Source organism: Lagenorhynchus albirostris, chromosome X, assembly GCF_949774975.1.
Source record: "Lagenorhynchus albirostris chromosome X, mLagAlb1.1, whole genome shotgun sequence".
Taxonomy (NCBI): Eukaryota; Metazoa; Chordata; class Mammalia; order Artiodactyla; family Delphinidae; genus Lagenorhynchus; species Lagenorhynchus albirostris.
Window position 1 is genome coordinate 67864499 of NC_083116.1, and position 20789 is coordinate 67885287.

Sequence of the window (20789 nt, forward strand, 5' to 3'; positions counted from 1 at the left end):
GAGAAGATGCAAGAATTTGGGTTTATAAAACTTCCTACTGAAAATATCTATCTGAAGGCCTGTTCTGCCAGCTTTTCCCAGAGTGCCTCATTCCTGATCTCCACCCTGAACTCATTTCAGGGTGTGTTAAAGGTCAGTGACTACAGTGTCCAGTGACTAGAGCCAGATGGCAAGCAACATTCTTTAGTTGGCATTGGCAAACTCTAAAATAAATATGGCAGTAGTATATAAGAATTTCAAGACAAATAAAATGCAATTCATTGTACAAGGAAAGCAAAAGTTTTGCTATTGGAACATTAAAGATTGTGGGATACCAATTAGTCAGAAATTGTTATTAAGTTATATTTACCAATCCACTGTCATACCAAACATAAATTACCCTGGACAATTAGAAGGCACTTATTAGAGTAATGTAGTTCAGAGGGAACGAGTACAGATGCAAATCTGAAGTGGCTTCTGAATCATAAGTGTGTGTGTGGCAGGGCTACTGGGTACTGAGGGTTGAGGTTTCTGTGAGTTGTAAAAAATTAAGGGGGAATACTGGGGGAAACAAGCCAAGATGGGAAACATTAACATTTTAACCTATTTTCCACTTGATTATGATTTCCCCTAAACTTTGAAGCCTTCTATTTTCTACCTACATATTATCAATCTATTAAAACTGTAATTTTGTTGTGGGTAAAATTAACTTACCTCTTCTATGCCTATACTGATCCAGAGAACTTCAGATTTGCATTTCCATCACTGCCTCTGTCTGATTATTGTAACAAAACTACCTGGAGCTCTATATATAAACATTACTTTTAAATACTTTCACTTATCATGAACTTGGGAAGTTTTCTACTTTTTACTCACGGGTAGTTTTAGACAAGTTCAGTTCAACCAAAGTCATCAGAAACAACTTTGCCCTTATATGACTGTTTTCATAGGGTGTAGACACTACAATCCTAGTTGATAAATAAAACAATGCATTTTTTATGGAGTTTTTCTAGTGCTACCCAATCCAGCTTTAAATCTACTTCTTTATAATAATTCTCACTGCTATGAGCTATTACCTTTGTGAATCCTATTGTCAAGAAAGAAAAGAAGGATAGTAGGAAGAGAGGGAGAGAGGGAAATTGAATTCATTTGAGGTTGCCTTAAACTAGGGACCCTAAATCTTATTTTGGTCATGTACTCCTTTGAGAATCTAAAGAAAGCCATGGACACTCTCCATAGAAAAGTACACACACACACGAACACACAGAGAATTTTATAATTTCAGAGGGTTTGCAGATACTCTGAAATATGTCCATATATCCTAGTTAAGAATTCCTACTTTAAATTGTGTGCCATATTTATAGAATCATCAAATCAAATAAGTGAACCTGTATGTGATACTGTGTTGCATTATCAAACTGGGCTACAGGCTACCAATTAATGCAAAGTCTATGGCTGAGTTTATTATATTTTCAGAATTTGCGATTTCCATAATCCTCCCTATTACTCAAGGCTTTGGAGCAGTTGGATGAGCAGCAGAATGGCTGTTGCTAAGGATATCAGAGAGATCGGCTATGTACACAGCAGGTACTATATAAAGTCTTCTCTTCAGACAACAGGGGACCAAATGTTTCTCATCAAATTCAAGGAGTTTTAAGACGACAGCTGTTGGAATATTTAGTTCATGTCAGTGTTATTTTTAGTGACACTGACACTGGTTTTTAAATGTCAGAAATGGGCTTTTAAGGAGAATTTTCTATTATAAGCATTATGCCTTTTTTTTTTACTCTCAACCCCCCTGTCATTTATTAGATCTTGCAAATTGCATGCCTAAAGTTTAAATATCTCTTTTAATGTTGTGTGAATTTATGCTACATGGCAGTGGTTCTCAAAGTGGAGACCCTCAAGAACTATCCAAAAGGAACACAGGAAACAATCTCTGGGCCAGAAACAGTTCATTTTGCCTCCAGCCAGAGTGGAAAAAACTGGTAACTCATGGACCAAGAGCTATAAGTGTTCACAAGGGTATTATGTAGTGAGTAATGGGGAAAATTTTGCCTTGACTAAAGGGTGCTCTGGACCTACTGAGCAAAGCTTAAGAACAAGCCTTATGAAATCAAATTGTTCATAAGTAACTTCACTGTGTCTCAGAACAAAACTCAAGAATTACAGGACTTCCCTAGTGGTGCAGTGGTTAAGATTCTGGGCCCAGGTTCAATCACTGGTCTGGGAACTAGATTCCACATGCATGTCACAACTAAGGAGATGGTGAGCCAAAACTAAGGAGCCCATGAGCCGCAACTAAGGAGCCCGCCTGCTGTAACTAAGGAGCCCACATGCTGCAACTAAGGAGCTGGTGAGCCACAACTAGGGAGACCTTGAGCTGCAACTAAGGAGCCTGCCTGCCGTAACTAAGAAGCTGGCTAGCTACAACTAAGGAGCCCATGAGCCGCAACTAAGGAGCCTGCCTGCCACAACTAAGACCTGATGCAACCAAATAAATTAATAAATTTTAAAAAAAGAATTAACAGTAATGAAAATATCTAATGAACTTCCCTGGTGGTCCAGTGGTTAAGACTCCACACTTCCAATGCAGGGGACACAGGTTTGGTCCCTGGTCAGGAAACTAAGATCCCACATGCTGCATGGCCAAAAGATTAGAAAAAGAAACAGAAAAGAACATATCTAACACCCAACATGAAAAAATTCACAGTATCTGGCACTCAATACATAATTACCAGCCATTCAAATGAGCAGTAAAATAAAACCAATAAAGGAAAGAAAAATTAATGGTAAAAATAGACCCAGAAGTGAGATAATAGAAATTGTAAAAAACAAATGTTAAAACAGTTATTATAATTATATTCCATATGTTCAAAAAGGTAGAAGAAAACATAAGCATGTTAAGAAGAAACATGAAAAATATAAAAATTGAACTTCTATAGTTAAAAAAATGACAAAGATGAAAAATGTGCTGTATGCTATTAACAGATCATTAGAAACAGAAGAAAAATGATTCGTGAACTTGATTGCATAGCAAATTGTTTAGAAATTATCTAAAATTAAACAGAAGAAAAAAGACTGAAATAAAAAGAACATACAATCGTTGAGCTGTGGGACAACTCCAAGCTGCTTAATATAAAAGTAATTGTTTGTTCTAAGGGGAGGATGCTGAGAAACACTTTGAAGAAATAATGGCCAAAGGAGATAAATTCCAGAATAGTGGTGTGAAAACCTCCACAGACACTTTCCCCATCAAAAATTACTTTTAAAACAGGCATTTTAAGGGCTTCCCTGGTGGCGCAGTGGTTGGGAGTCTGCCTGCCGATGCAGGGGACATGGGTTCGTGCCCCGGTCCGGGAAGATCCCACATGCTGCAGAGCAGCTGGGCCCGTGAGCCATGGCCACTGGGCCTGCGCGTCTGGAGCCTGTGCTCCGCAATGGTGAGAGGCCTGCGAACCACAAAAACAAAAAAAAAAGAAACAGGCATTTTAAGTCTCTGGGAATTCTCCTAAGAGCATATAACAAATGAAGAAACAGTGATGTAAGAAAATCTACTACATTTCACTACTAACAGCAACTTTATGGCATTTGAAATACAACCTGCTCCCTGCATTTGCCCCCCTCACTGGCTCAGCATGTTGCAAGCTCTACCCCAAGAAGGTGCAGCCTACCTCTCCCTGCAAGTTACCAGTGAAGGCTACAGAATTTGCCCTGGAGTGGCAGACCACCCTCATCCCACCCTCCAGTTCCATGTGGCAGAAGCTCTATCCTAGGCAAGAGTGGTTGATAACTTTGGGACTCTTCATCCACCATTCCACAAATGTGGGACAGAAGTTCCACCCCAGGCAAGGCAGACTGAGAATACCAGTGTCTGATCATCCTCACACAAGCTTGCTCATGCAGCAAGGAGAGGCAGCCAAGGAGAGAGCTCCAGGAAAGGTAAGCCAAGAAGGCCAGAGGTTACTACCCCCAACCAGTGTCCTGCTCATAAATCAGAAGTTTCACTCTGAGAGAAGTGGGCCACTTTTCCTGCCAGCTGTTCTGGGGCAGTGGTGTAGAGATTTTGCCCAAGGATGAGAGGCAGGAAATAAGAACAGATAGCTCAATGCTCTCCCCAAGAGAATAGAATTTATTTGGAATACAATGTAGGGTAATTCAAGCTTAATTGTGCTCTTAAAAGCAATGGAGATTTTAGTAGTAAGCAATGAAGAGGATGCAATAGCTCCATTAGAGAAACAAGATAAGCCATAGACCAGCTAGACGTTTAACAGGGAGAATCATGGAAAGAGACAACTGAAGGGGAGCAGATTTTGCCACTCCAAAATATGACTCTTTGGCATATTGACTATCTTAAGCTGGTTATTAAAAAAGAAAAACAGACATAAGAGAAGCTCTGAAAACTGAGTAGAATGTATCCTTTTGTAAGAAACATTTACATTTATAAGGGAAATCTATTTGTAAGCATGTCTCCCTTTCTGTACCAGGAAGAGAAAGAGGACTCTAAATCTCTAAAAACTCTTATCAGTGGAGAGGCAATGACTTCAATCTGTATAACTACTATGCTTTTCCTGTTAACGTCCCATAAGTGATTCCCCACCCCCAAGATCTTTTGTCTTTAGCTGAAGATAGTACTTAAGGTGACAACTTAACCTATTTCAGAGAGTTACTCAGTTTTCCTGGGTATCTCTCATTTATGCAGGAAGTATACATGTTATTAAACTTTTGTTGTTTTTCTCATTAATCTGTTATATCAATTTAATTATTAGACCAGCCAAATAACCTAGAAGGGGGAAAGGAAAAATTTTCCACCCCTACACAGCAAACAAGAGCCCTCCTGTAGTAGGAACAAACTTCAAAAACTGGTTTCAAAGACTACTGCTGCAAAAATGCCCAAAGTCAATTGGATCAGACTGTACAGCAATTTATGACCCAGGTCACTGTTTTAAAAAATAGAGCAATCACCCAGCAATTAGTAGATGCAAATGGCTGGATATTATACTAACAGAGGCAGACAGCTTAACATATATAAGGGAAAGACACAGTAATAAAGAGACCTGCTAAAATTATGTCATCCCATGGGGACTGTATGCATGTCCAAGGCTGCATGCTCTGAAGAGTGACATCAGATACTTCACATTGCAGCAGAGATAGACCTCATTTAAATAGTACAGCTAAGTCTCTAAACCAGAAAACAAGCCAAAAAAAGCCCCAAAGGCAGAGTGATCAGTACCCCTGAGTTACTACAATGTGTTATCAGAAATTTCCATTTTCCAATAACAAATTATGGAACATGCATAGAAAAATGAAAGTATGATCAATACATGGGGAAAAAATCAGGTAACACAAACTGCCTTTGAGAGAGACCACATGTTGGACTTAGGCAAAGACTTCATAGCAGCTATAATAAATATGCTCAAAGAACTAAAGGAAACCATGATCAAAGCAATAAAAGTACAATGATACTTTTTTTTCAAATAGAATCAATAGACAAAAATTTACCAAAAAAAAAAAACCCAACAATAGGAAATTCTGGAGTTCAAAACTAAAATAATTTAAATGAAAAATTTACTGAGGTGCTCAACAGTAGATTTAAGCTGGAAGATGAAAGAATCAGCAAACTTAAAGACACATGATGGAAATTATGTAATCCAAAGAATAGAGAGGGAAAAGGATGAAGAAAAGTTAGTAGAGTCAAATAAATGTAGGGCATCTTTTAATAATCCAACATATATGTAATGGAAGTACCACAAGGAGAAAAGAGAGGGAAAGGAGCACAAAAAGTATCCAAAGAAATAATGGCTGAAAATTTCCCAAATTTAATGCCAAACATTTAGCTATATATCCAAGAGCTCAACGAACTCAAATAGGATCAATTTAAAGAGAGCCACACCCAGACAGTTTAAAGTAAAAAAATGTTGAAACCCAACAACAAATAGAAAATCTAGAAAACAGCAAGAGAAAAATGACTCATCATGTACAAGACAATCTCAATAAGAGTAACAGTTTATTTCTCACTAGAAACCATGTAGGCCAGAAGATATAAAAGTGGTATATGGGACTTCCCTGGTGGCGCAGAGGTTGGGAGTCCACCTGCCGATGCAGGGGACACGGGTTCGTGTCCCGGTCTGGGAGGATCCCACATGCCGCAGAGTGGCTGGGCCCGTGAGCCATGGCTGCTGAGCCTGTGCGTCTGGAGCCTGTGCTCCACAACGGGAGAGGCTGCAACGGTGAGAGGCCCATATACCACCAAAAAAAAAAAAGTGATATATGCAAAAGGCTGAAAGAAAAGAAAACTATCAATGAAGAATTTTACAACCAGCAAAACTATCTTTCACAATTAAAAGAGTTGCATCAACAAAATGGCTGACCAGGCAACTCTAAGCTCCTGTCCTCTCACAGAAATATTTTCTTTTCTTGGCCACACTGCATGGCATGTGGAATCCTAGTTCCCTGACCAGGGATTGAACCTGCACCCCCTGCAGTGGAAGCATGGAGTCTTAACCACTGGACCTCCGGGAAGTCCCTCACAGAAATATTAAAAAATAAAAAATAGCATAAACAACCAACTTTGTCAGAAATCTGGAAAACAGTCAACTATTTACAGCAACCAAGTGAACACTGAATCAGGAAAAAGAAAATTTGAAAATGATAAGAAAACTTTCTGGCATTTTTACCTGCCCTTGCCATACCCACTCCTTGATGCAGTGGCAGTCTTGAAGTGGTGGCAGACCATGTTCCCCCTGGTGAGACTTTGCTCTCTAGTTCCAGTTGGAGCAGAGCAGAACTTACTCTGATGGGGCCTGTGTATGTCTGTTCTAGCCTGTCTGGGAGCAACTTGAAGGACTGATGCAAGACACCAATCTTTAGTTTCCAAACTTGGAACTCAGGATGGAATAGTTGTGGGCATTGCTGGAAAATACTGCAAGGAGCAGTAAAACCCTACAGATGCCTGGGGAAAAAGATATGGCTAAGACAATACACTACTTAAAGTTTGAGAGGAAAAGCTGAGGGAGATTGTTTGGAAAATTAGGAAGCACCCTAAAGCACCCATGGATGCAGGTGAATTTAGATACCCACGTCCATGTCCAGGGCAAGAGAGAAGTTCTCAGCTTTCACCTTGGGCTTATCCTTAGGTTCAGTGCAAGCCTGTTAAAGGAGTGCCCCAGCACAGAGCCGATCTGCAAAAACTGGAAAAGGTGTTTTGTTGGAGAGGTTGATTTTATTTCTCTTTTATGTTTCTTTTGTTATCCCTTGTTTTGTCTTTATCTCCTGGCATTCAAGAAAATCTCTGTCAAAACATAAGCTGAACATGAGCAAAAGGAACAGAGACTTCAGTGACTACAACCAAAAGGAACATGGTGTACACAAAATAATTTGTAAAATTCACTAAACATATAGTTAAAGTAATTTAAAATTAAAATATTACAGTGCAAAATATCCACTTAAAAATAATCAGGGAGGACGAGGGGAAGATGGCGGAAGAGTAAGATGCAGAGATCACCTTCCTCCCCACAGATACACCAGAAATACATCTACACATGGAACAACTCCTACAGAACACCTACTGAATGCTGGCAGAAGACCTCAGACCTCCCAAAAGGCAAGAAATTCCTCACGTACCAGGGTAGGACAAAAGAAAAAAGAATAAAAAGAGACAAAAGGATAGGGATGGGACCTGCACCAGTGGGAGAGAGCTGTGAAGGAGGAAAGGTTTCCACACACTAGGAAGCCCCTTCGCAGGCAGAGACTGCAGGTGGCGGAGGGGGAAAGCTTCGGGGCCGTGGAGGAGAGCACAGCAACAGGGGTGTGGAGGGCAAAGTAGAGAGATTCCCACACAGAGGATCAGTGCTGACCAGCACTCACCAGCCCGAGAGGCTTGTGTGCTCACATGCTGGGGTGGGGTGGGTGGCTGGGAGATGAGGCTTGGGCTTTGATCAGAGCGCAGGGACAGGACTGGGGTTGGTGGCATGAACACAGCCTGCAGGGGGTTAGTGCACCAGGGCTAGCTGGGAGGGAGTCTGGAGAAAAGTCTGGACTGCTGAAGAGGCAAGAGACTTTTTCTTCCCTCTTTGTTTCCTGGTGCACGAGGAGAGGGGGTTAAGAGTGCTGCTTAAAGGAGCTCCAGAGACGGCTATGAGCCACGGCTAAAAGCGTGGACCCCACAGATGGGCATGAGACGCTAAGTTTGCTGCTGCCGCCACCAAGAAGTCTGTGTGTGAGCACAGGTCACTATCCACACCCCGCTTCCGGGGAGCCTGTGCAGCCCGCCACTGCCAGGGTCTCAGGGGCCAGGGACAACTTACCTGGGAGAACGCACTGCACACCTCAGGCTGGTACAAGATCACATTGGCCTCTGCCGCCACAGGCTCACCCCGCACTCTGTACCCCTCCCTCCCCTCGGCCTGAGTGAGCCAGAGTCCCCGAAGCAGCTGCTCCTTTAACCTCGTCCTGTCTGAGTGAAGAACAGACACCCTCCGGCTACCTACAAGCAGAGGCAGGGCCAAATCCAAACCTGAGCCCCGGAAGCTGTGAGAACAAAGAAGAGAAAGGGAAACATATCCCAGCAGCCTCAGATGCAGTGGATTAAAGCTCCACAATCAACTTGAGGTACCCTGCATCTGCAGAATACATGAATAGACAACGAATCATCCCAAATTGAGGAGGTGGACTTTGAGAGCAAGCTTTACTAGTTTTTCCCCTTTTCCTCTTTTTGTGTGTATGTGTATGCTTCTGTGTGAGATTTTGTCTGTATAGCTTTGCTTCCACCATTTGTCATATCCATCCGTTTTTGTTGTTGTTGTTTGGTTTTTTTTTCTTTTTGAAAAAACATTTTTTTCTTAATAATTATTTTTCATTTTAATTATTTTATTTTATCTTACTCTATTTTATTTTATCTTCTTTCTTTCATTCTTTCTTTCCTTCCTGCCCTCGTTACTTCCTTTCTTCCTTCTTCCCTCCCTCCACCCTCCCTCCTTTCTTTCTTTCTTTCTTTCTTTCTTTCTTTCTTTCTTTCTTTCTTTCTTTCTTTCTTTCTTTCTTTCTTTCTTTCTTTCTTTCATCTTCCTTCCTTATTTCCCTCCTTCCTTCCTTCCCTTCTTTCTTTCTTTACTTCTTTCTTTCTTTCGTTCTTTCTATGTTTTCTCCCTTGTATTCTGAGCCATGTGGATTAAAGGCTCTTGGTGCTGCAGCCAGGAGTCAATGCTGTGCCTCTGAGGTGGGAGAGCCAACTTGAGGACACTGATCCACAAGAGACCTCTCAGGTCAACATAATATCAAATGGTGAAAATCTACCAGAGATCTCCATCGCAACACCAGCACCCAGCTTCACTCAACGACCAGCAAGCTACAGTGCTGGAAACCCTATGCCAAACAACTAGCAAGAGAGGAAAAAACCCCACCCATTAGCAGAGAGGCTGCCTAAAATCATAATAAGTCCACAGACACACCAAAACATACAAACAGACGTGGACCTGCCCAACAGAAAGACAAGATCCAGGGCTTCCCTGGTGGCAAAGAGGTTGAGAGTCCACCAGCCAATGCAGGGGACACGAGTTCGTGCCCTGGGCCAGGAAGATACCACATGCGGTGGAGTGGCTGGGCCTGTGAGCCATGGCCACTGAGCCTGCACATCCAGAGCCTGTGCTCTGCAAACGGAGAGGCCACAACAGTGAGAGGCCCGTGTACCACACACACAAAAAAAATGGACAAGATCCAGCCTCATCCACCAGAACACAGGCACTAGTCCCCTCCACCAGGAAGCCCACACAACACACTGAAACAGCTTTAGCCACCGGGGACAGACACCAAAAATAACAGGAACTACAAACCTGCAGCCTGCAAAAAGGAGACCCCAAACACATTAAGATAAGCAAAATGAGAAGACAGAAAAACACACAGCAGATTAAGGAGCAAGATAAAAACCCACGAGACCTAACAAATGAAGAGAAAATAGGCAGTCTACCTGAAAAAGAATTCAGAATAATGATAGTAAAGATGATCCAAAGTCTTGGAAATAGAATGACATAATGCAAGAAACATTTAAGAAGGACCTAGAAGAACTGAAGATGACAAAAACAATGATGAACAACACAATAAATGAAATTTAAAATATTCTAGATGGGATCAATAGCAGAATAAGTGAGGCAGAAGAATGGATAAGTGATCTGGAAGAGAAAATATTGGAAATAACTATTGCAGAGCAGAAGAAACAAAAAAGAATGAAAAGAATTGAGGGCAAACTCATACACCTCTGGGACATTACACGCACCAACATTCGAATTATAGTGGTTCCAGAAGAAGAAGAGAAAAAGAAAGGGACTGAGAAAATATTTGAAGAAATTATAGTTGAAAACTTCCCTAATATGGGAAAGGAAATAGTTAATCAAGTCCAGGAAGCACAGAGTCCCATACAGGATAAATACAAGGAGAAATCCACCAAGATACATATTAATCAAACTGTCAAAAATTAAGCACAAAGAAAACATATTAAAAGCAACAAGGGAAAAATAGCACAAAAGGGAATCCCCATAAGGTAAACAGCTGATCTTTCAGCAGAAACTCTGCAAGACAGAAGGGAATGACAGGACATGTTGAAAGTGATGAAGGAGAAAAACCTACAACCAAGATTACTCTACCCAGCAAGGATCTCATTCAGATTTGAGGGAGAAATTAAAACCTTTACAGACAAGCAAAAGCTGAGAGAGTTCAGCACCACCAAACCAGCTTTACAACAAATGCTAAAGGAACTTCTCAAGACAAGAAACACAAAAGAGGGAAAAGACCTACAATAACGAACTCAAAATAATTAAGAAAATGGGAATAGGAACATACATATCGATAATTACCTTAAATGTAAATGGAATAAATGCTCCCACCAAAAGACACAGATTGGCTGAATGGATACGAAAACAAGACCCATATATATGCTGTCTACAAGACACCCACTTCAGACCTAGAGACACATACAGACTGAAAGTAAGGGGATGGAAAAAGATATTCCATACAAATGGAAACCAAAAGAAAGCTGGAGTAGCATTTCTCATATCAGACAAAATAGACTTTAAAATAAAGACTATTAGAAGAGACAAAGATACTACATAATGATCAAGGGATCGATCCAAGAAGAAGATATAACAATTGTAAATATTTATGCATCCAACATAGGAGCACCTCAATACATAAGGCAAATACTAACAGCCATAAAAGGGGAAATCGACAGTAACATATTCATAGTAGGGGACTTTAACACCCCACTTTCACCAATGGACAGATCATCCAAAATGAAAATAAATAAGGAAACACAAGCTTTAAATGATAAACTAAACAAGATGGACTTAATTGATAATTATAGGACATTCCATCCAAAAACAACAGAATACACATTTTTCTCAAGTGCTCATGGAACATTCTCCAGCATAGATCATATCCTGGGTCACAAATCTAGCCTTGGTAAATTTAAGAAAATTGAAATTGTATCAAGTATCTTTTCTGACCACGCTATGAGACTAGATATCAATTACAGGAAAAGATCTGTAAAAAATACAAACACATGGAGGGTAAACAATTCACACTTAATAACAAAGAGATCACTGAAGAAATCAAAGAGGAAATAAAAAAATACCTAGAAACAAATGACAATGGAGCCACAATGACCCAAAACCTATGGGATGCAGCAAAAGCAGTTCTAAGAGGGAAGTTTACAGCAATTCAATCCTACTTTAATAAACAGGAAACATCTCGAATAAACAACCTAACCTTGCACCAAAAGCAATTAGAGAAAGAAGAACAAAAAAAACCCAAAGTTAGCGGAAGGAAAGAAATCATAAAAATCAGATCAGATATAAATGAGAAAGAAATGAAGGAAATGATAGCAAAGATCAATAAAACGAAAAGCTGGCTCTTTGAGAAGATAAGCAAAATTGATAAACCATTAGCCAGACTCATCAGGAAAAAAAGGGAGAAGATTCAAATCCATAGAATTAGAAATGAAAACGGAGAAGTAAGAACTGACACTGCAGAAATACAAAAGATCATGAGAGATTACTACAGGCAACTCTATGGCAATAAAATGGACAACCTGGAAGAAACGGACAAATTCTTAGAAATGCACAACCTGCCAAAACTGTATCAGGAAGAAATAGTAAATATGAACAGACCATCACAAGCACTGAAATTGAAACTTTGATTAAAATCTTCCAAGAAACACAAGCCCAGGACCAGATGGCTTAACAGGCGAATTCTATCAAACATTTAGAGAAGAGCTAACACCTATCCTTTGCAAACGCTTCCAGAATATAGCAGAGAGTGGAACACTCCCAAACTCACTCTGTGAGGCCACCATCACCCTGATACCAAAACCAGGCAAGGATGTCACAAAGAAAGAAAACTACAGGCCAATATCACTGATGAACATAGATGCAAAAATCCTCAACAAAATACTAGCAAACAGAATCCAACAGCACATTAAAAGAATCAGACACCATGATCAAGTGGGATTTATTCCAGGAAGGCAAGGATTCTTAAGTATATGCAAATCAGTCAACGTGATACACCATATTAAAAAATTGAAGGAGAAAAACCATATGATCATCTCAATAGATGCAGACAAAACTTTCGACAAAATTCAACACCCATTTATGATAAAAAACCTGCAGAAAGTAGGCATAGAGGGAACTTTCCTCAACATAATAAAGGCCAGATATGACAAACCCACATCCAACATCATCCTCAATGGTGAAAAACTGAAAGCATTTCCACTAAGATTAGGAACAAGATAAGGTTGCCCACTCTCACCATTCTTAATCAACATAGTATTGGAAGTTTTAGCCACAGCAATCAGAGAAGAAAAGGAAATAACAGGAATCCAAATTGGAAAAGACGAAGTAAATCTGTCACTGTTTGCAGATGACATGATACTATACATAGAGAATCCGAAAGATGCTACCAGAAAACAACTAAGAGCTAATCAATGAATTTGGTTAAGTAGCAGGATACAAAATTAATGCACAGACATGTCTGGAATTCCTATACACTAATAATGAAAAATCTGAAATTGAAATCAAGAAAACACTCCCGTTTACCATTGCAACAAAAAGAATAAAATATCTAGGAATAAACCTACTTAAGGAGACAAAAGACATGTATGCAGAAAATTATAAGACACTGATGAAAGTAATTAAAGATGATAGAAATAGATGGAGAGATATACCATGTTCTTGAATTGGAAGAATCAACATTATGAAAATGACTGTACTACCCAATGCAATCTAGAGGTTCAATGCAATCCCTATCAAACTACCACTGGTATTTTTCACAGAACTAGAACAAAATATTTCAAAATTTGTATGAAAACACAAAAGACCCTTAATATCCAAAGCAATCATGAGAACGAAAAGCGGAGCTGCAGTAATCAGGCTCCCTGTCTTCAGACTATACTACAAAGCTACAGCAATCAAGACTGTATGGTACTGGCACAAAAACAGAAAGATAGATCAATGGAACAGGATAGAAAGCCCAGATATAAACCCATGCATATATGGTCACCTTATCTTTGATAAAGGAGGCAGGAATGTACAGTGGAGAAAGGACAGCCTCTTCAATAAGTGGTGCTGGGAAAACTGGACAGGTACATGTAAAAGTATGAGATTCGATCACTCCCTAACACTACACACAATAATAAGCTCAAAATGGATTAAAGACCTAAATGTAAGGCCAGAAACTATCAAACTCTTAGAGGAAAACATAGGCAGAACACTCTATGTCATAAATCACAGCAAGATCCTTTTTGACCCACCTCCTAGAGAAATGGAAATAAAATCAAAAATAAACAAATGGGACCTAATGAAACTTCAAAGCTTTTGCACAGCAAAGGAAACCATAAACAAGACCAAAAGACAACCCTCAGAATGGGAGAAAATATTTTCAAATGAAGCAACTGACAAAGGATTAATCTCCAAAATTTATAAGCAGCACATGCAGCTCAATAACAAAAAACCAAACAACCCAATCTAAATATGAGCAGAAGACCTAAATAGACATTTCTCCAAAGAAGATATACAGACTGCCAACAAACACATGAAAGAATGCTCAACATCATTAATCATTAGAGAAATGCAAATCAAAACTACAATGAGATATCATCTCACACCAGTCAGAATGGCCATCATCAAAATATCTAGAAACAATAAATGCTGGAGAGGGTATGGAGGAAAGGGAACACTCTTGCACTGCTCGTGGGAATGTGAATTGGTACAGCCACTATGGAGAACAGTATGGAGTTTCCTTAAAAAACTACAAATAGAATTACCATATGACCCAGCAATCCCACTACTGGGCATATACCCTGAGAACACCATAATTCAAAAATAGTCCTGTATCAAAATGTTCATTACAGCTCTATTTACAATAGCTAGGAGATGGAAACAACCTATGTGTCCATCATCGGATGAATGGATAAAGAAGATATAGCACATATATATAATGGAATATTACTCAGCCATAAAAAGAAACGAAATTGAGCTATTTGTAATGAGGTGGATGGACCTAGCATCTGTCATACAGAGTGAAGTAAGTCAGAAAGAGAAAGACAAATACCCTATGCTAACACATATACATGGAATTTAAGGAAAAAATATCATGAAGAACCTAGTGGTAAGACAGGAATAAAGACACAGACCTACTAGAGAATGGACTTGAGGATATGGGGAGGGGGAAGTGTAAGCTGTGATAAAGCGAGAGAGTGGCGTGGACATATATACACTACCAAACGTAAAATAGATAGCTAGTGGGAAGCAGCCACATAGCACAGGGAGATCAGCTCGCTGCTTTGTGACCACCTAGAGAGGTGGGATAGGGAGGGTGGGAGGGAGGGAGATGCAAGAGGGAAGAGATATGGGAACATATGTATATGTATAACTGATTCACTTTGTTATAAAGCAGAAACTAACACACCATTGTAAAGCAATTATACTCCAATAAGGATGTAAAAAAAAAAAACAAATAGTAGCACATGTGCCCTGAATATTCATAAAACCACCTTTTGCCTAATTTACAATTTAACTAAAATAAATATTTTCCTTACTTTAAAAAAAAATCAGGGAATTCCCTGGTAGTCCAGTGGTTAGAACTCCTCACTTCCTCTACAGGGGGCATGTTTTTGATCCCTGTTCTGGGAACTAAGATCCTGCAAGCCACGTTGCATGGCTAAAAAAAAAAAAAAAAAACATCAGCAAAGGAGGAATAAAGGAAGGAGAAAGAATGAGAAACATAGAAAATAATAAGTAAAATGGCATCATAAATGCCACTATTTCGGGACTTCCTTGGTGGTTCAGTGGTTGAGACTTCACCTTCTAATGCAGGGGTGCAGGTTCAGTCCCTTGTCAGGGAGGTGAGATCCCACATGCCTTGTGGCCAAAACACCAAAACATAAAACAAAAACAATATTGTAACAAATTCAGTAAAGACTTTAAAAAGGGTTTATATGAAAAAAAGAAAAATTAAAAAAAATGTAACTATATCAATATTTTTAAAAAGTCACTAAACAGACTACAACAGTCTTCCAAAACAAAAAATAAAACCAGCAAACCCTGGTGTTATGGATTGAATTATGTCCCCTCAAAATCCATAAGTTCAACCCCTAAATCCCATTGTAATGGTATTTGGAGATATGGCCTTTAATGAGGTAATTAACATTAAATGAGGGCATAATAGTGGGGTCCTAATGTATTAGGACTGCTGTCCTTATTGAGAGGAAAAGACACTAGGCATGCATGTACATAGAAGAAATGTCATGTGAGATCACAGTAAGGAGTTTGAAAGCCAGGAAGAGAAGTCTCATCAGAAACCAACCCTGCCAGCACCCTCATCTTGGACTTCTGGCTTCCAGAAATATGAGAAAACAAATTTGATTTTGTTTTATTTTGTTTTGTTAATTTATTTATTTTATTTATTTTTGGCTGTGTTGGGACTTCGCTGCTGCATGCGGTCTTTCTCTAGTTGCGGCAAGCAGGGGCTACTCTTCATTGCAGTGCACAGGCTTCTCATTGCAGTGGCTTCTCTTGTGGAGCATGGGCTCTAGGTGTGCAGGCTTCAGTAGTTGTGGCACATGGGTTCAGTAGTTGTGGCTCATGGGCTCTAGAAAGCAGGTTCAGTAGTTGTGGCACACAGGTTTAGTTGTTCCACGGCATGTGGGATCTTCCCGGACCAGGGCTCAAATCCGTGTCCCCTGCATTGGCAGGCAGATTCTTAATCACTGCACCACCAGGGAAGACCCAATTTTGTTGTTTAAACCACTCAGTCTGTGGTATTTTATTATGGTATCCTAAGCAGATTAATATACATGAGAAAGGGAAGAATCTTATTTTCAGACTTGCCACATGATAATATTCAAACGCCCAACTGTTTTAAAAGGGTCTTTTTTAAAAAACAGGAAATTATGGCACAAAGGAAGACATATATTGATAGGAACGGACCCTGAAGAAGCCCAGACATTGAACTTACTAGGTAAAGTCTTTAAATCAACTGTCATAAATATGACAAAAGAGTTAAGGAAACCATGGACAGATAAGAAAAGGAAACCAAAAAATTAGGTATAAAAAATGAGAATATCAATAAAAATATAGAAATTATTTAAAAAACCAGAAATTCTGAACCTGAAAGTTAAAATAACTGAAATTAAAATTCAATAGAGGGATTTAACAGGCAATTTAGCAGGCAGAAGAAAGAAATCAGTGAACTTGAAGACAGAACCATTTAAATTAAGTCTGAAGAGCAGAAAAGAATGAAGGAAAGTGAACATAGCTTAACGTATTATGGGAGAGAAGAAGAAGAAGAAAGGAGGAAGAAGAAGAAGGAGGAGGAAGAGAAGGAGAAGAAGGAGAAGAAGAAGAAGAAAGAAGAAGAAGGAGAAGAAGGAGAAGAAGAAGGGGGAGGAGGAAGAGGAGAAGAAGAAGAAGAGGAAGAAGAAGAAGAAGGAGGAGGAGGAGGGGAGGGAGGAGGAGGGGAAGGAGAAGAAGAAGAAGTAGAAGAAGAAGGAGGAGGAGGAGGGGAAGGAGGAGGGGGGAGAAGGAGGGGAAGGAGAAGAAGAAGGAGGAGGAAGAGGAGAAGAGGAAGGGGAAGGAGGAGGGAGAGGGGGAGGAGAAGGAGAAGAAGAAGAAGGGAAGGAGGAGTAGGGTAGGAGGAAGAGGAGGGGGAAGAGAAGGAAGAGGAGAGAGAAGAGAGAAAGGGACACAAAAATATTTGAAGAAATAATGTCTGAAAAATAACCAAATTTGATGAAAGACATGAACTTACAAATGATTGACAAAAGGTCAATCAACTCCAAGCAGGATAAACTCAAAGAGACACGTGCTGAGACACAGTATAAACAAACTGTCAAAAGCCAAAGAAAATGAAAGAATCTTGAGATCAGCAAGAGAGAAGTAATTTGTCACATACATGTGATCCTTGATAAGATTAACAACTGTTCTCATCAAAAGCAATGGAGACAAGAAGGCAGTTGGATGACATATTTAAAGTGCAGAAAGAAAAAACTGTCAACCAAGAATTTTATATCCAGCAAAACAGTCGTTCAAAAATGAGGGAGAGGGTCTTCCCTGGTGGTGCAGTGGTTGGGAGTCCGCCTGCCGATGCAGGGGACGCGGGTTTGTGCCCCGGTCCGGGAGGATCCCAAGTGCCGTGGAGCGGCTGGGCCCATGATCCATGGCCGTTGAGCCTGCGCGTCCGTAACCTGTGCTCTGCAATGGGAGAGGCCACAACAGTGAGAGGCCCGCGTACCGTAAAAAAAAAAAAAAAAAAAAAAAGCTATTTGAAGAAATAAAAATCTGTGGTAAAGGTAAATACATGGGAAAACATAAAAGGCAGTACTATTGTATCTTTATGTATGTATATAATTTTAATTTCCTACATGATTTAATAGATGAGTACATAAAAATAATTATAAATCTATGTTATTGGGAACACAGTGTATAAAGATGTAATTTGTGACAACAGTGATGTAGAGAGGGAATGGAGCTATGGAGCTATATAGGAGCATAGTTTTTGTATGCTATTGAAGTTAGGTTGGTATCAATACAAACTAGATGGTTATAAACATCAGACACTAAATAATAGCCCCATTTTAAGCACAATAAAAATAACTAAAGCATATACACAAAAAGAAATGCGAAGGGAATCAAAACGTTCACTACAAAAAATCATCTAACTACAAGAGGGCAGAAATGGAGGAAATGAGGGATTAAAAACACTATAAGATAGAAAACAAATGGCAGAAGAAATTCCATCCTTATCATGAATGTAAATAGATTAAACACTCCAGTCAATATCAGGGATTTGCAGAATGATAAAAAAAGCATAATCCAAGAATATGCTTTCTACAAGAGACTCATTTTAGAACCAAAGATACAAATAGGTTCAAAGTGAATGAATGGAAAAATACATTCCATTCAAATAGTAACCAAAAGAGAGTTAATATCACTATACTAATATTAGACAAAATAAATTTTAAGTCAAAAATTATTACAAGAGAGAAGGCCATTATATATTGATAAGTGTCTATTCATCAAATATATATTTAGCAATTATGAACATATGTGACCCAAACAACAGAAGCACCAAATACATAAAGTATATATTATATATATATATATTCAGTAGTATATATATATATATATTCAGTAGTATATATATATATATATATATTCAGTAGTATATATATATATATATATATAGAGAGAGAGAGAGAGAGAGAGAGAAGCACTTCATCCAACAACAGAAGAATCTGCATTCTTCTTGAGAACACATGGAACATTCTCCAGGATAAACCATATATTAGGCCACAAAAAAGTTTCATTAATTTAAAAGATTGAAATCAACAAAACGTCCTCTCAGACCATGATATGGATTGAATTTTGTCTCCCCTGAAATTCATATGTTGAAACCACAATCCCCAATGTAATGATGTTTGGAGATTGGGCCTTTGAGGAGGTAATTAAAGTTAAATTAGGTCATAAGGGTGAGGCCTTAATCTAATAGGACTGGTGTCCTTGTTAGAATAGTGAGTGACACCAGAGATCTATTTCTTCATATGCAAACAGAGGAAAGGCCATGTGAGGACACAGCAAAAAAGCAGCTATCTGCAAGCCAGAAAATAAGGACTCACATAAACTGACACTGTTGGCCCCTTGATCTTGGACATCCAGCCTCCAGAAATATGAGAAAATAAATATCCATTGTTTAAGCTACCCAGTCTGTGGTATTCTGTTATGGTGGCCCAAGCAGACTAATATAGACCATAAGGGAATGAAGCTAGAAATCTAAAACAGGAGGAAAATGGAAAATTCACAAATATGTAAAAATTAAACAGCATACTCAAAGAAGAAATAATGAGAGAAATTAGATAATACTTAGAGATAAAAGAAAAATAAAACACAGACCAAAAGTTACAGGATGCAGCAAAGGCAGTGGTTAGAGGGAAAGTTATAGCTATACATGCTTACATTAAGAAAGAAAGATCTTGAAGCAATAACCTAATTTTATACCTGGAGGAACTAAAAAAAAATAGAGCAAACTCAACACAGAACAGAAGAAAATCATAAAGACTGGAGAAGAGAAAGACAATAGAATCACAGATATCTAAAATTGAGACTTTGAAGACAACAATATTGATAAAACTAGCTAGAATGAGGGAGAAAAAAAGAGAATACACCAACAACTAAAATAAAAAATGAGGAGTGACGTCACCAAGATGGTAACATAGATTATTTGTCACTTTACTCTCTCTCACAAGAAGAACAACTACTAACTATTCATGAATAAGACACCACTGAAATAATCCTAGAACACACGGGTGAGGCCAAAACAGCTCCCTGCACTACAGAGACCAAGACAGACTGCATTAGAAGGGTAAGGGAAGCAGCTATACACAAAACCACATTGCCCATACCACAAGCCAGTGCAGCACCACATGGAGGGGTCTCCGCTGAGCCTCCAATTCTTCCAGTGGGAAAAGAGCCCAGGGAGGACAACAAACACCCCCAGCATTGTGGCCCCTATTCTAGTCTTGCCTCATGGGGACTGCAGGGGAGCCTGCAGGGCTCAACCACTGGGAATCTGACTGTTACAAAGAAGGGGGAGGGGTTTACAACAACTAGCACACAGGCATTGGAAAACCGAGTTCATACCAGCAGTGCTTAAGTGGTAATCTCAACCAGTGGCTTTGCTTATCTGCAGAACCAAGATGGTGCACTCAAGGAACTCATTGTGGTGCAGATCTGTCTGACTCAGTTTTTCAAATGAGGAATTTTGCCAGCACTAGAGGCTGGTTTTCCCACACCCATACCAGGAGCTGAGTCAGCCCCACCCACTGGGGACTGTGTCTTCCAGCCCCTTCTGGCCAGAGGGGCTGGTGAGAGTACCTGGAAGCTGGGTACCAAGAGGTGGGTAGGCAGAACTGATTGTCCTCAGAAGAAAGCCAGTACTGGGTGTGGTGGGTTCCCCTGCTATCCCCAGGCAAGGGGATTAATTCATTAATTAGCCAAGGTTGAAGGTAGCTCTCAGACCCTCCTGACAAGAAAACCTGTTTGGGAAAAATTGGGAGAGGTCTAGAGTAGCTCCTCCCCATCCTGCCCAGGCAGGAGAACTGAGACATGGTCCCACCCACTCTAGAGAGTGTCTCCTAGCTCCATCTTATGAGAAGGAATGGTGAGAATACCTGGAATCTGTTTAAGCCAGCAACACTCAAGCCAGGATATGGGCAGGCACAGCCAATAATCTCCAGGGAAAAGCCAGTGGACTTGTTCAGCCAGTGAACT